Source organism: Falco cherrug, chromosome 1 (assembly GCF_023634085.1).
Source record: "Falco cherrug isolate bFalChe1 chromosome 1, bFalChe1.pri, whole genome shotgun sequence".
In the NCBI taxonomy this organism is placed as follows: domain Eukaryota; kingdom Metazoa; phylum Chordata; class Aves; order Falconiformes; family Falconidae; genus Falco; species Falco cherrug.
The window spans coordinates 78,781,815-78,794,471 of record NC_073697.1 but is presented as its reverse complement, the minus strand read 5'-3'; positions in this window follow the sequence as shown (position 1 = coordinate 78,794,471).

Genomic DNA, 12,657 nt, shown 5'->3' with positions numbered 1-12,657 from the left:
TGATTTCCTATCTCTTTTGTGCTGTATCTATCTGACAGTTATTCAGAGAGGTGTTTAAAAGGCCCCTTTTGATGCTGCATGCCTCTCCTCACCCATCTTTGACTCTAGCATATTTCAGTTCCATTTCTATAAATTAAATAAGCAGAATTCTCTGCTACCCTGCTAGGAGTGGGCCTTTTGCTTGCCATTGCAAAGTCGTCATAACAATTTTGCAGAGACACAGTAATAATAAAAAACATTGTGAAATCTGGACATTGCATAATATGTTCTGTCTCCAGATGGTGAAACCAAGTTGTCTGCAAACTCTTTCCAGTATTGCTGGGGGAAGGGACATGGTGAAGAAAAGCAAGGGCTGTGGATATAATCTGGAATTGAAATCCTCACTTACCGTTCACTTCGTGGGGGGAATCATCTCATTGTTCATTCCCAGGTGCATCATCTATGATTTATCATACAAGACAGATATAAAATTGTGAAGTGTTAAACTCTGGACAGTATTAGCTTTTTCACAAGATATGTCTTGCTACTGCGGCACTTGGAGGATCCTATTTTGTGCTGCAGAACAGATCAAAGTGCTTCAGCATGCAGCAAGGTTAAGCAGCTCAGGAATTGTCTCTAGAGGATGCAGACACATCCAAGTTTCTGTGTCTGAAAAGCTAAGGAGTATAGTAAAAAGCTGCCTCTGTCACTAATCAGGGAAATTCTTTTTTTATTGCTTTATTTTGTTGGGGGGGTTAAGTCTAAGGAGCACACACTGAGCTCATATTTTGAGCCCAGAAAAGCTACAAATATTCTACACAGTTCTGAACACATATAGGTTAAATTTAAGAGCTTTGCTTTCATGTGAGCTAATGGCACTCTAGACAACAGCATCATTTTTCTCCTCCACTGCTTTCTAATATTGATATCTTCAGACCAGCTCAACCTAGCTGTGGATATGTACTAGTTAATGACAGCAGATTAATTACTATTATCATCCAACATGTAGGTGGAAAAGAAGCATGCAAGAACCAGAAGAAAAATATCCCTTCTCTGTGAGCCCCACCTGAAGTCATGTTTCTTCTCTTATCAGTCATAGTACACACTCCTCAGTGCTCCTAAACTGCTGCTGCTGAGTAAGATATTCCCACAAATCGTTTCAGTCATTTCTCTAAAGTAATCATCATGTTGTCAGGAGCTGAATCAGTCTCATTATTTACTGTGATAGATCAGCACGTGTGTTGCATGGTGTAAGGAAGGTGAGAGAAAATGCTGGCACTGAGCTATTCCCTTGATCCCAGTGGAAGCAAGATGCCTGCTTCTGCAGCTTGTCCGTTGGAGAAATGAACAGGAACCTCAGAGCAGGAATAGCTCCAAACCTGCTTCTGCCTTTCAGTAGAAAACACATTCAGCATGAATTTGTGCCTGTGGATCAGGTATTATGATTACTGATGTATCATTTCATGTTTACTGCTAAAAAGAGATTCCGCCCCAAGCAATGTAATGATGCAGCAAGAAGGGAAAACATATTTTTTTTTTCAATCCCCCTCTTATTAGTATCTTCTCTGGAAAGCATGAGGCCAAAAGTGTGCTTACCCTCATAGCGTTGCATTTAAATCAACTCTTGTCACAGGTGACAGGTCTGCAGTCCTGTTTCTGCTGCTGTGACTGCATTTCATGTTATCTGTGGAAAACTGTAGGCATTTACATTAGGAGGTATGTGACCTGACTCTCAATCCCCTGCAAGTTACTGTTGTGCATTAAATCCAGGGGCTGAAACAGCACCAAAATTCTCAGACCTGGTAAGCTTCAACAGTGTTTCTGTTCACCATCGTAGGATGGCAATGTCGTGTAAACATAAGTAAGGAAAGACAAACTCTAATTTAAGAGGAACAGTCTTGGGAGCCTTGCTGAACTGCCGCTTTCATGTTTCTAATGCTTATGCCTGCATAAAGCAGTGAGAAGAATAGAAGACTGAGGACTGAGTCAATACAGTTTTAACAGGCTTGTCAAAAGTTCCTTGTCCAAACTTCCTTCTTCTAAAAGCAAACCCCTAGACCGCGCTGCTTCTTCCCGTCTCTGCAGCTGCCTTCAGCACGACGCGGTCTGTCACACTGCGCCTTTCCCCTGCCAGCGCCGTTCCAAGGAGGGTCATGGCCCAGAGGGCTTGATGTGCATGCGAATGGTGAGTCATATTTTTACAGTAACTACAGATATTTGGGCTCTCACCACCACCTCTGATTTTGATGCAGGCTGTGCTTCACAAGAGGTTTCTGCTGAGAAAGGTCCCAGCAGAGAGCAGCCAGCCAGCGTTGAGGTCTGGCTGTAGCAGGGGTGACTCTGGCGTGAGCACCTTGGTGCTTAGCACCGCAGACCCCCTATGCTGGGCTGGCCGGCCCCATTCCAGGTGGAGCAGCCCACATGATTTCTTCTAACAGCAGGTGTTCATGCATACTATGGAAAAATGTTTGGGGAAAGCTGCTTTTCAGCGCAGTTCTGTTGTCTTTCAGCAGGCTGTTTCAGGGTTTGAAAATCTTTCCCCTTAGAGCATGGGGGGAAAAGTTCAAATATTGTTGCCTGAGGAGAAGAGCACAGGAGTAAGTGCACAGCCCCAGCACACCCCCGCTCCTGCTCACAGCAGATACGGTTTTCCCTCCTGCATTAGGACTATCAGATTCACCATGTATGAAAAGCATCTGAAAGGAAGATGCTCCACCAAGGCAGACCTGCAGCACCCCACTGCTGCCCAGCTGTGACTCTCCTATGGATCTTCCAACAGCAGAGGTCAGGACGAGAATGAAAAGCCCTCCAGATCGGTCTACTCTACAAATGATCCTGGTTTTCCTTTAAGGGCAGAGCTCAGACCGTGTTTGCAGATAGCCTTCAGCGAATCGCTCTGTATTATTTCTGTCCTGACAAGTTTGAATTGCTCTGTAATAGAGTGTCACTGAAAACCAGCCTCTCCCCCCTCTCCCATTTCTCTGCCGCAATCTTTTAACTGATGCCAAAGCACTAAGCCTAACATATCATCTTCGTGTAACACTGTGGAGAAGGAAGAGCACAGCCTTATTGGATGGGGCAACTACTAGGGAAATTCAGGGAATGAAAGCTGTTAAATTAAATATACCTCTGACTGAGAAGGAAGCAATTTAGGAGTGACAGAAAGTCAGGAAAAGTTATATTAAATATAACTAAGCAGCAAAATAAAACAGGGTAAATATCCTATTTAGGTATCTAGATTATAGACGAAACACCAGAAGATGCTAGCAATGGAAATAAACACCATAATGACTATGATAAGAAGTGTATTTGCTTGAAATATAAGTGAAAAAATAATGATACCAATTTAATACAGAGTTAAGGGAGATCAGCACAACTTTAATATCTTTTCAGACATATTACTGATAACAAGAGAGAAACCTAAATGAGGTCTTTCACAGACCAATGCACTGAACTGAAGGAATTAATATTTATGGAGAGTCTCAAGGCTTGTTTCTTATTTACTGGTATTTATTCTCAAATTTCATATCAGCACAGGCTTCTTACAGCCCAGTTCTCTGGCTGCAGTTCATTTTGGATAGTTGCACTCTGCCTACCTAAGTACATCCTGTTCTTTTGCCTCCCTGTGGATATTTTCCCTCTCTATGGATTATTTTCTCTCGTAGATGAGCCTGAAGTTAGGTCTGCACTGAAGTCCTTCGTCTGTTCACCTTCTCAGGCTCAATGGACATCTCTGTAGGCATCTCTGGCATTCAGTTAATTGATTAACAATCAGCTAATGCACATTCTAGTCATGTTTCATTCATTGCAGTAGGGATATGTCTTTACAGATGAGTACTATATGCATAGTCTGGGCTGGACTTTCTTAGGAAAACACCAGAGCTGTAGTTTTTATAGTCATTACCAAGGAGCTATCTCCCTTCAGGACAGTATGCTGCAGAAAACCACAAGGGTGGGACCATGATCTTCATTATATGTGACATTTGTGTACATTTGGGACTATTCTAATATAAAAATAAGTCTATAGATGCTGTTGACAAATAGTGCTTTTGCTGTGACAAGTTAAAGGAGTTCTGGAAGAAGTTAACTGACTGTGTATGATACCACTGATGGTCTACACATAGAGTTGACCCCTCAGAAACCACAGGCTCTTTCAAATGTGCATGGAAACGTGAGCAATCTGCTGACGTACTTGATCTTGAAGTTTCTGTATTCCCACTGGGGAAACTAAGTAGAGCTTTCCTTTCCGATTCTAATGCTTCATCTCAGACCGGAGGTAGCAAACACAGCAACCAGTCACATGTTTATATGCACTGCACAAAAGATTAAAATGCTTAGCCTTTCGATTGACCTTGTGGTGCTCCTGCCATACTGGACTCATTTTACTGATTTAGCAGTATTATTGGGAATTTATTCAGTGCCTATAACACTATGACAGAGCTCTGAGGAATTCTGCAGCAGCAAAAATGGGTGAAACTTGAGCTCAGAAGAGATCTGTTACAGAGCATAAATGTGGACCCTGCTATTATTTCTTATCTTTCATGTCTTCCAGATGGCATGAAATTGTCTACTGAGCCTTTAACATGTCTGCTCTCCATCATCTCTCTATGCAATCAAACCAACTCAGTAATCAAGTCAAGGATATTTTGGGGAAGTAGAAAACAGGCAATTAACACTTAAACCGCCATTTACAACATGAGGAAATACAATTAAAAATTCTGCTTCAGCTTCTGTGTTGCAAGAATAGAATTACCTCCGAGATACAAAGGTAGGTTTTACAGGACCAGAGACATTTGTCTGGCACCCTGATGAAAGCCTTTTCTGTTTAAGTCCTCTCTTTCAGGATCTGAACTGTTCATCCAGCTTGCTGCATGCTACAGCAAATATACCCATGTCTGTCTCACAGCAACTTTACAGCAGCGGAAGCTGTCCTATAGGAAGCCCATGAAAACTATCTGGTAACCTTTAAAATGTGAGATTTAGTATTAAACAGTTATGAAGATACTGTGAGGAATTGCAAGTCTTGTGAAGTACTCCGTGTTTTTCATAGTTCAGAAAAAATGTTTTCCCACAGCATTTGCACACTCATTTTGCTGATTGCTTTTGTGCTGTCCAGAGGTGCTGCATCGCAAATAGAAATAATCAGATCTCAATTCAGTTGCTGAATCGTAAAGGCAGGGGAAGCATATTTTTTTTAAGAAACAAAGGGATGAGCAATTGAAACCCACGGAAAAGTGTAAAAGATGTTCATGTGCTGCAACAAAACAAAACAAATTGTGTGGCATTTTTATGAAATATGAAAAAAATATCAAGAAAAAATGTATTTCAGGTTGACCCAAAATACATTGGTTAACTTAATAGGAAACAATTGCTTTCATTCTGAACAGATTGCTTTACTTTTGGTTATGTATTTTTTCTATTTTGTCTTTAATATAGATTAATTTCAAAATAGTACAGTTCTGAAGAAAAAAAATAAATGTTTCAATAAATTTGAAACAGAAAGTCCCAATACTTCTTTAAAAAATTCCTTCTCTGTGACCAGAACTATTTGTTAAATTTACTGTAAATTCTCAAAAGCTTTGGTCACCTAAAATGAGTTTTTCCTCTAAATTTCCTGATCAGCGAAAAGTATTGTCCAGATCTTCCATAGCTTTCATTTTTAGTAAACTGATTTTTTAGTGAAAACGTGCATTCGAACAAGTAAAACAATTTGGCAAATATCCTTTATAATGCGTGAGATATCATAGCAATTTCTTTGCTGCCATTCAGTTGTCGTGTTTTAACCAGCTGCAGTTTTACAACACCTTATTGCATGAGAAACTAGAAATACGTTTGCAGACCCATCCTCAAAGCAGGCAGTGTACAGTTCAAACAAGGGACATGGAAAAGATACTGAAATATATGTGAAGACAGAGCAGGTGCTTAAAATTAAGTACAACTCAGCATATTCCAGCCATCACCAGAGCTGTTCCGACAATGTATGCTTTGCTAGAGCAAACACTGAAGTCATTTGCGGTTTGGGTCCCGCTGAAATCAACCAGAATTTCTCCCTTGAATTCATGAGACTCAGGTTGTTACCTCCTATATATGATGAAGTCACGGGATCATATAGCATGGCAGGGATTTCACCTGCCGTCATTTCACCTACAATGTCAGGGATTTCAGCTACAATGGAAAAATGGGATCATCTGACAGTAAATTATGATATTGCACAAGGAGCAGTGACAGAACGCTCCACTGAGTAAATCCAGGTGGAAAGAATATTAATGGCTCAGAAACATGAAAGGTCGACAATTTGCTCAAATAAAAACTGTCATTCCAATAGGTACTCTTGAATTTTTATATTTGCTTAGCACATATGCTTTTCTCTTGGCTTTGGTAAGCATAATGCTGTATTAGTGTTCCAGCAATGACATATGCACGCACATATAGTTGAAGTAATCTCACCAAATAAATGCTCAAAACAGCTTTGCAATACAACTTCATGACTTATTCATGAGCTGTGCTGTTTCCAAATGAGACCACAAAAAACACACACCAAAGGAACTTTCTTCTGAATCATTTCTAGTGGTGCCTGATAACTTATACACAAAGCTGCTTATAAGCATATGTTTTATATTGTAATTGGTTTTGTACCAAACTATTTCTAGGTGAGTCAGATAATGAGCAATAGCAAAATACTTATCCCAAGCTTCACATTTTGCTACTGTGTGCTCCTGGAGATATATTAACTATGGTTTTGCTCTAGGGATCTGTTTCTTTCTTCAGAGTCAGCCTGTAACCATGATGTTTTTATGGGGAAGATATTCTTCAAGTTTGCACACTTCTTCCAAATTTCCATCCAAATTGTTTACAGGATAGAGTTACCCCGTGCTTGGGCTGATTTTATGTATAAAATGTATATTTTTCTTACATTTATCTGTCAAATACAGGATTACAAATGTAATGCCAAAAAAAAGACAAACATTTATTGTCAACTGCTTCTCTGTAAATCAAGGTGTTGTTCTTATGGTGACAACTGAGAATTTCTTGTTTCAACAACTTTTCAGAAAGTTGCCTTTCTTTTAGTATATGCCCATAACTGCTGTCTTTCAAATCCAGGCAGTATTAGTGTTTCATCTGTATAAAAAAGTCAGCCTTATAAGAAAAGCAAAGACTACCTTAGGATTGCTCTGAAAAAACTAGTGATTTCTTACACATGTATTTTTCAAGACTCCTCCTCTGTATAAGTGACTTTGAGCTTCCAGTTCAAGGTAGCAAATAACACTGAGTGCTGATAACCTGGATTCTTTGGAAATAGCAGCAAATTAAAGGTAAATGATTTTGCTTTTATGGAGTACAATTATTCTATGTTTCATCCAAAATAATTTCAAAATTGTTGTTTCTTGTGCCAAATGGTTCAGACCTCATGTCTGCTTACATGTAGATACTATAGTATTCAGCTAGCTTCTTGCTGGAAAGTTCTTTTTCCCTTCCTATATCTATTTCGTCAACAACCATGATTACCATCTGTTATCATACAATGTCATAAAGATACAAAATCTTTTTTAAGTACAGCATTCCTCCTTGCAGAGGGAAGGTCTAAATTCAGACAGGTTGACATTGCATCACGTGGCTTCCATGTCCCCCTTCCCCTGGAACAGACCTGCATAAGGTACCCCAGCTCCCTGCATGATGTTGGAGGAGATTTGGGCTCCTAATAGCTGGAGTGGCAGAAGCCATGGAAGTTCAGGTGGGCCTCGGGAGTAAGCAGGTATAGCAACGTAAGGAGAGTAAAGCATCTGGTGAGGATTCTTGACTGTAAGTTGTGGCATGAGAAGACATGTCAAGTGCTTTCATTAAGGAAATTAGAGACACTGATTAAGACACTTTTTGGATGTGGAAGGCCTCCTTTCAGCCCTCGCTTTGCTTAAGTTAGCCTCGAGACTAGCCATAGGCCCCCCACATGCCAGGAGAACATCTTTACACCTATGCTTTTGGGGCACTGAGGCTAAATGTTCTCTCAGTTTTTGAGTTGTTTGCTTTGTGCAAATAATTGGAGGTTCATTAAGTCAGAGGTCTGAACATGGCTCTGCAGTCTACAGGCTCAATGTCTGCCTTGCAGGCTCTTTCTTTTTTTTTTTTTTTTTTTTTTTTTTAACGCTGACTTAATACATATTCAATCACTATCGAAAAGTTAACCACCTCCAGCAGAAAAGATTGTCATTGTCTCCTCTTAGCACAACAGTCCCCGGTGATTGCAGAATTTTGCTCATTTCTAAGAAACCAGCATCCAGCTCCTTATTTCGTATCAGACAAAATGGAGCTGTAAAAACAAGATTTTTTCACATCCTGAGTCTTCTAGCCACTGAGTGTTAGCAAAAACACAGCACCTACATGAAGATGGAATTGCCCCGGTGTCTTTTGTGTGAATCACAGCCCCGTCTAAGAACATCTGGCTAACCTGAGCATTAGAACTGAGACACCTCTAAGCTGCTTGGCCTAAGTTGCTCAAATATACACTTCTGGTCCATCTGGGTTGGAAAACACAAACTCAGTGACTGCTACTGAAGAGAAACTATCAGTTCTTGAAGACAGTTCGTAGGGAATGATATCCCCAGCTCTTGTCACTCCAGAAATGTTATGTTCAGGAGGCAGGCTGGAATAAAGGCTACCAATGAAAATGTTGGTTCAAAATCTACGGGAAAGGAATTTGGTACTTGTGCATAACATAACAGAAACAGACGTGAACCATTGTGAACATTAGACAGAATTTTTTACATTGTATTTGTTATTAAATACTAACTAACCTTCCAGGGCAACGAAAGGGAAAAAGTCTCAGTTTGAATCATTTCAATATCATTCCGCATTGGATTATAATTGTTCAACATTCTCAAGCATTTTTAACGATTACAAATAATATTTGTTTTCTGTTGCTCTTACTTCCCTTAGCTGTGGTTGGTCTTGTTGCCTCTGTATCTGACAGGTCAGTGCAATTTATTATTTCAATTATTTATACTTCCAACAAACAAAACCCATGCTGCATGTAAAATCTGCTTGCCTAGGCTTATACGCTGGGTGATTTGGGGTACAAAAGTCACTCATTTTGAAGGCCCATCAGGTGACAAAGTCATCCCAGAAGGGAATATTTATTCATGTTTAGCAACAGGAAAGGGAGGAGGTCTGCACAGCAAGACATTAGTTTATTTGGGATTGAGGGAACTCACTTCACCTTTGCCTTTGTGAAAGATAATTTTCTCTGTCAACACTGGGACTGCTTTAGTGCTACATATCAACACTGGTTAAGTTTTACCTTCCATGAGAGCCTCCAGCAGTAACAACTCAGCAGGGTGAATCCAATTTTATACACAGAAATGCAGTGCAGATGTTACAGAACATGAAAAGATAGTTTCTTGATTGGCATTTCAGTATATGCTGAGTTAGAGATAAAATGTAGATGAACTTCTTCTGATAAAGTCTAGGTTTTGTTGTCAGAAAACTTAATTCAGCACAGTTGCTTGTTCCATTCATCTGATTTTCTGCTCGAATCCAGATGCATCCTTTAACAGAAGTGTAATTAAGCCAGCGTGACAGAAGCAAAGGGCAAACGGTCATCTTTTCGCAATTAAATAAACGGGAGAAAATATTCAGAATATAAATATTCAGAGCATAGGTATTGTGAATGACATTTTAAAATAACAGGTGATGGATTTTGATATCCACACTGGGCTATCTTTAGAAGAAGAGCATGTCAGGGCTGCACAGAGCTGCCCTAGCAACACAGCACATTGCTGATTCCTGTCAGCAGCTGAACATCTTTTCATTCATAAAGTGGGATGGCTAGTCAGGGAAATGAGGACTAAGCAGGAATGTGATTGAAAGGAACACAAAATACAAGATTTTTTTCTGTTTATACTGTTATTAAATGAGTAATAAGAAAAGTATCGAAGCAAAAATTAGTAGCCTAAAAAAAGCAGGAAAATGATCAAGAACAAGTACCTAGTTTCTTCCTACACTTTTTCTTCCTTGGTAAAACCTTACAACCCCAATTCCTGCAGCACTATCTTCCAGGATATTAACTGAAAATATTTAAGGAAACAATATGTTATATCTATTGGTATAGCACACTTCTTGCAAAAGAATACCATGCAAAATAAACGGCTGGTCTTCTCTACTGGAGAGGCTAATGTTTTCATGGCTTTGCATAAGATCTGCCTTTCTCCCTAAAATCATGCAACTGTTTATAACTTTTGTCAATCTACAACTGCTTCAAATATCAAATAGGAACTACAGTAACCTCTTAAGGACGTGTTTCACACCCAAACTAGACATATGGAACAACAGTCATTATTCACAGATACAATATTTTTCTATGAATCAGAAACACCTCTTAGGTTATTTGGAATACATAAGTTATGAGAGATAGAAAAATCTATTCAAATAGGTCAGTGGAATCAAGACTTTTAAAAAATAATTTGGAAACACGGGTGAAAAACGCTCAAAAAACTAAAATTCATGAAAGAAGTTAGCCATTGAAGACTAAGCAAGAAAAATCACACAAGTGGGCATGAATCAGCCCATTCTCCCTCTTACCTCACAACTGAAATACATTTTCTTTAAATCCTTTCTTCCTCCAGATTGTATGAAATATGGTCATGTGAAGGTCAATATCCTGAGAGTCTCAATGGTGGAAAAATGCTTTTGCAACTCTGGGATTTACATCACACAAGACCTGGCCAAAAGTTTTCTTCATTCACTGGGAATAGATTATGCTTTTAAGAGTACTCCTGTATTGTACTCCAGATGAAATTGCACTGGATGTGGACAAGTAGGCCAGTTTTATTCATATATTTTAGTTAATACCACCAATACAGCCAGGGTGTCGTGGTTTTTAGCATGTTTTACACAAGGTCCCTTGGAACTGCAGATCCTGATTTGGTATAATGGCAGCTACATTTCATTTCCCAAGCCAGGTTTAGCATACCTCATTCATCACATATTAACAGTGGCAAAATCTCCACTTGGAGACATACACTTGCTGAGACACAACACTATCATTATTGCAGGAAGATGCAGAAACCCAAGTTGAGCTCTAACCCTTGCTGCTATTTCTCCAACACTTCACAAGTATTTACCTGACAGGTTACCTGGGTCCTGCCTGGCTCGAGCAGCTCTCCGATACTCATGACGCTGGGGAGAAAAAGGAGGAATACAGATGTATATACTAACTTTGTGTGAAGTAACCATGATAATGGACCCCAATAACTTAAAGGCCAAGGGGAAAGACAGCAAACTCCAACAAAAATACAGAGTGCGTGGTGACTGGAGGAGGTACAGAAATTGTGCTCATGCATTTGTAGGTCACTGGTGGAGAGGGGCAGGACTTGGCTCAACACATGAGCTACCTTTAAAAGGTTCTGATTTAGCTCAGAATTCAGACTATGTTAGCTGTAAGAGGTAAATGTAACTTTAATTTGAATGACACCTCTTGTAACTCATAACCTAGCTCTTTCCTGCATCCTAAGTCAAGGATCTTTTTTTAAAACAGGAAATACATAATAGATGGGCAATTACATTATTCTTGGATAATTTTATTAAGGGCCGAACCCAGGAACATTAGCCCTTGCAACAAGTAAGGATTGGTCACATCTGATTTATCATCTCAAAAACAACCGAGGAAATTATGTTAGCAATTAAAAATTAATGCAGTCTACAGATAAAATTAAAAGGGAAAATTAATGGCTGAGGAGTGGATCCTTGGGTGATTTCTTTCAATAGACTCTCCCTGCAGTAAGCGGAACTTCACTAATGGTCCTCACTTGAGAATAAAGGTTTCCAAACACAATGTTTTTCATCCATATTATGTAGATAAGTTATCGTTTACTCCTGTTAGACACCTTTAATTTTAATCACCCCAGTTACCTTGGAATGCATCATGATGGCTGACAGAGGATAATGCGTGTGGATCAGCAGACACAGTTACTGTCTCTGTCGTAACTATTGATTTGCTAGCTGGCCACACGCAGAGTAACCTTATCTTCCCCTGTCTGGATTTTTTCAGCTCTCTTGTAGGGATAATAAAATAGTTGGAAGCTGTGAATAAAATGTTATTGTATGCATTGTATTACCTATTATAAGCAGCAGGTCTGTCAAAAATAGGTCTAACTATATGGCCTTTAAACGCCAGAGAAGTTCTGTTGTGTTGCTAGTTCCTTTGGAGGAAGAAGGAATCTCAGCAGTAGCTTTCCCTGGGCTTGGGATGTTTTCCCAAGCCCACCTCAGCAGACCTCTGGAACGGCTGCTTCAGCCGCCTGGTCTACCCCCGGGTTCTGAATGCAGGCACAGCTGTGCTGACATCCTCGGGTGTCTGCCACTGCGTAGAGCAGTCCCTCTAACAGCTGATACCACAGAGGTTTCCAGACCAAAAGGCAGGAACTTCTAGCTCTATTTGTTTTCACAAGGGGCAGGTATATTTCCATCAGGTACAGGTTTTTGTACCGCCAGTTTTCCCACCACCCCCACCACAAAGATGATAACTATCTTGGCAGTGAAATATAGTGTGGATATACCTGAGTCAGACTCACCTCCGACTTCCAGCCAGCATGGTTCAGTGCAGTGCTACATGTATTTACCTGCTGAAATCCAGGAGCACTGTGAAGTTATGTCCAAACTGCTGTAGGTGCAACCCCCCTGTCTCTG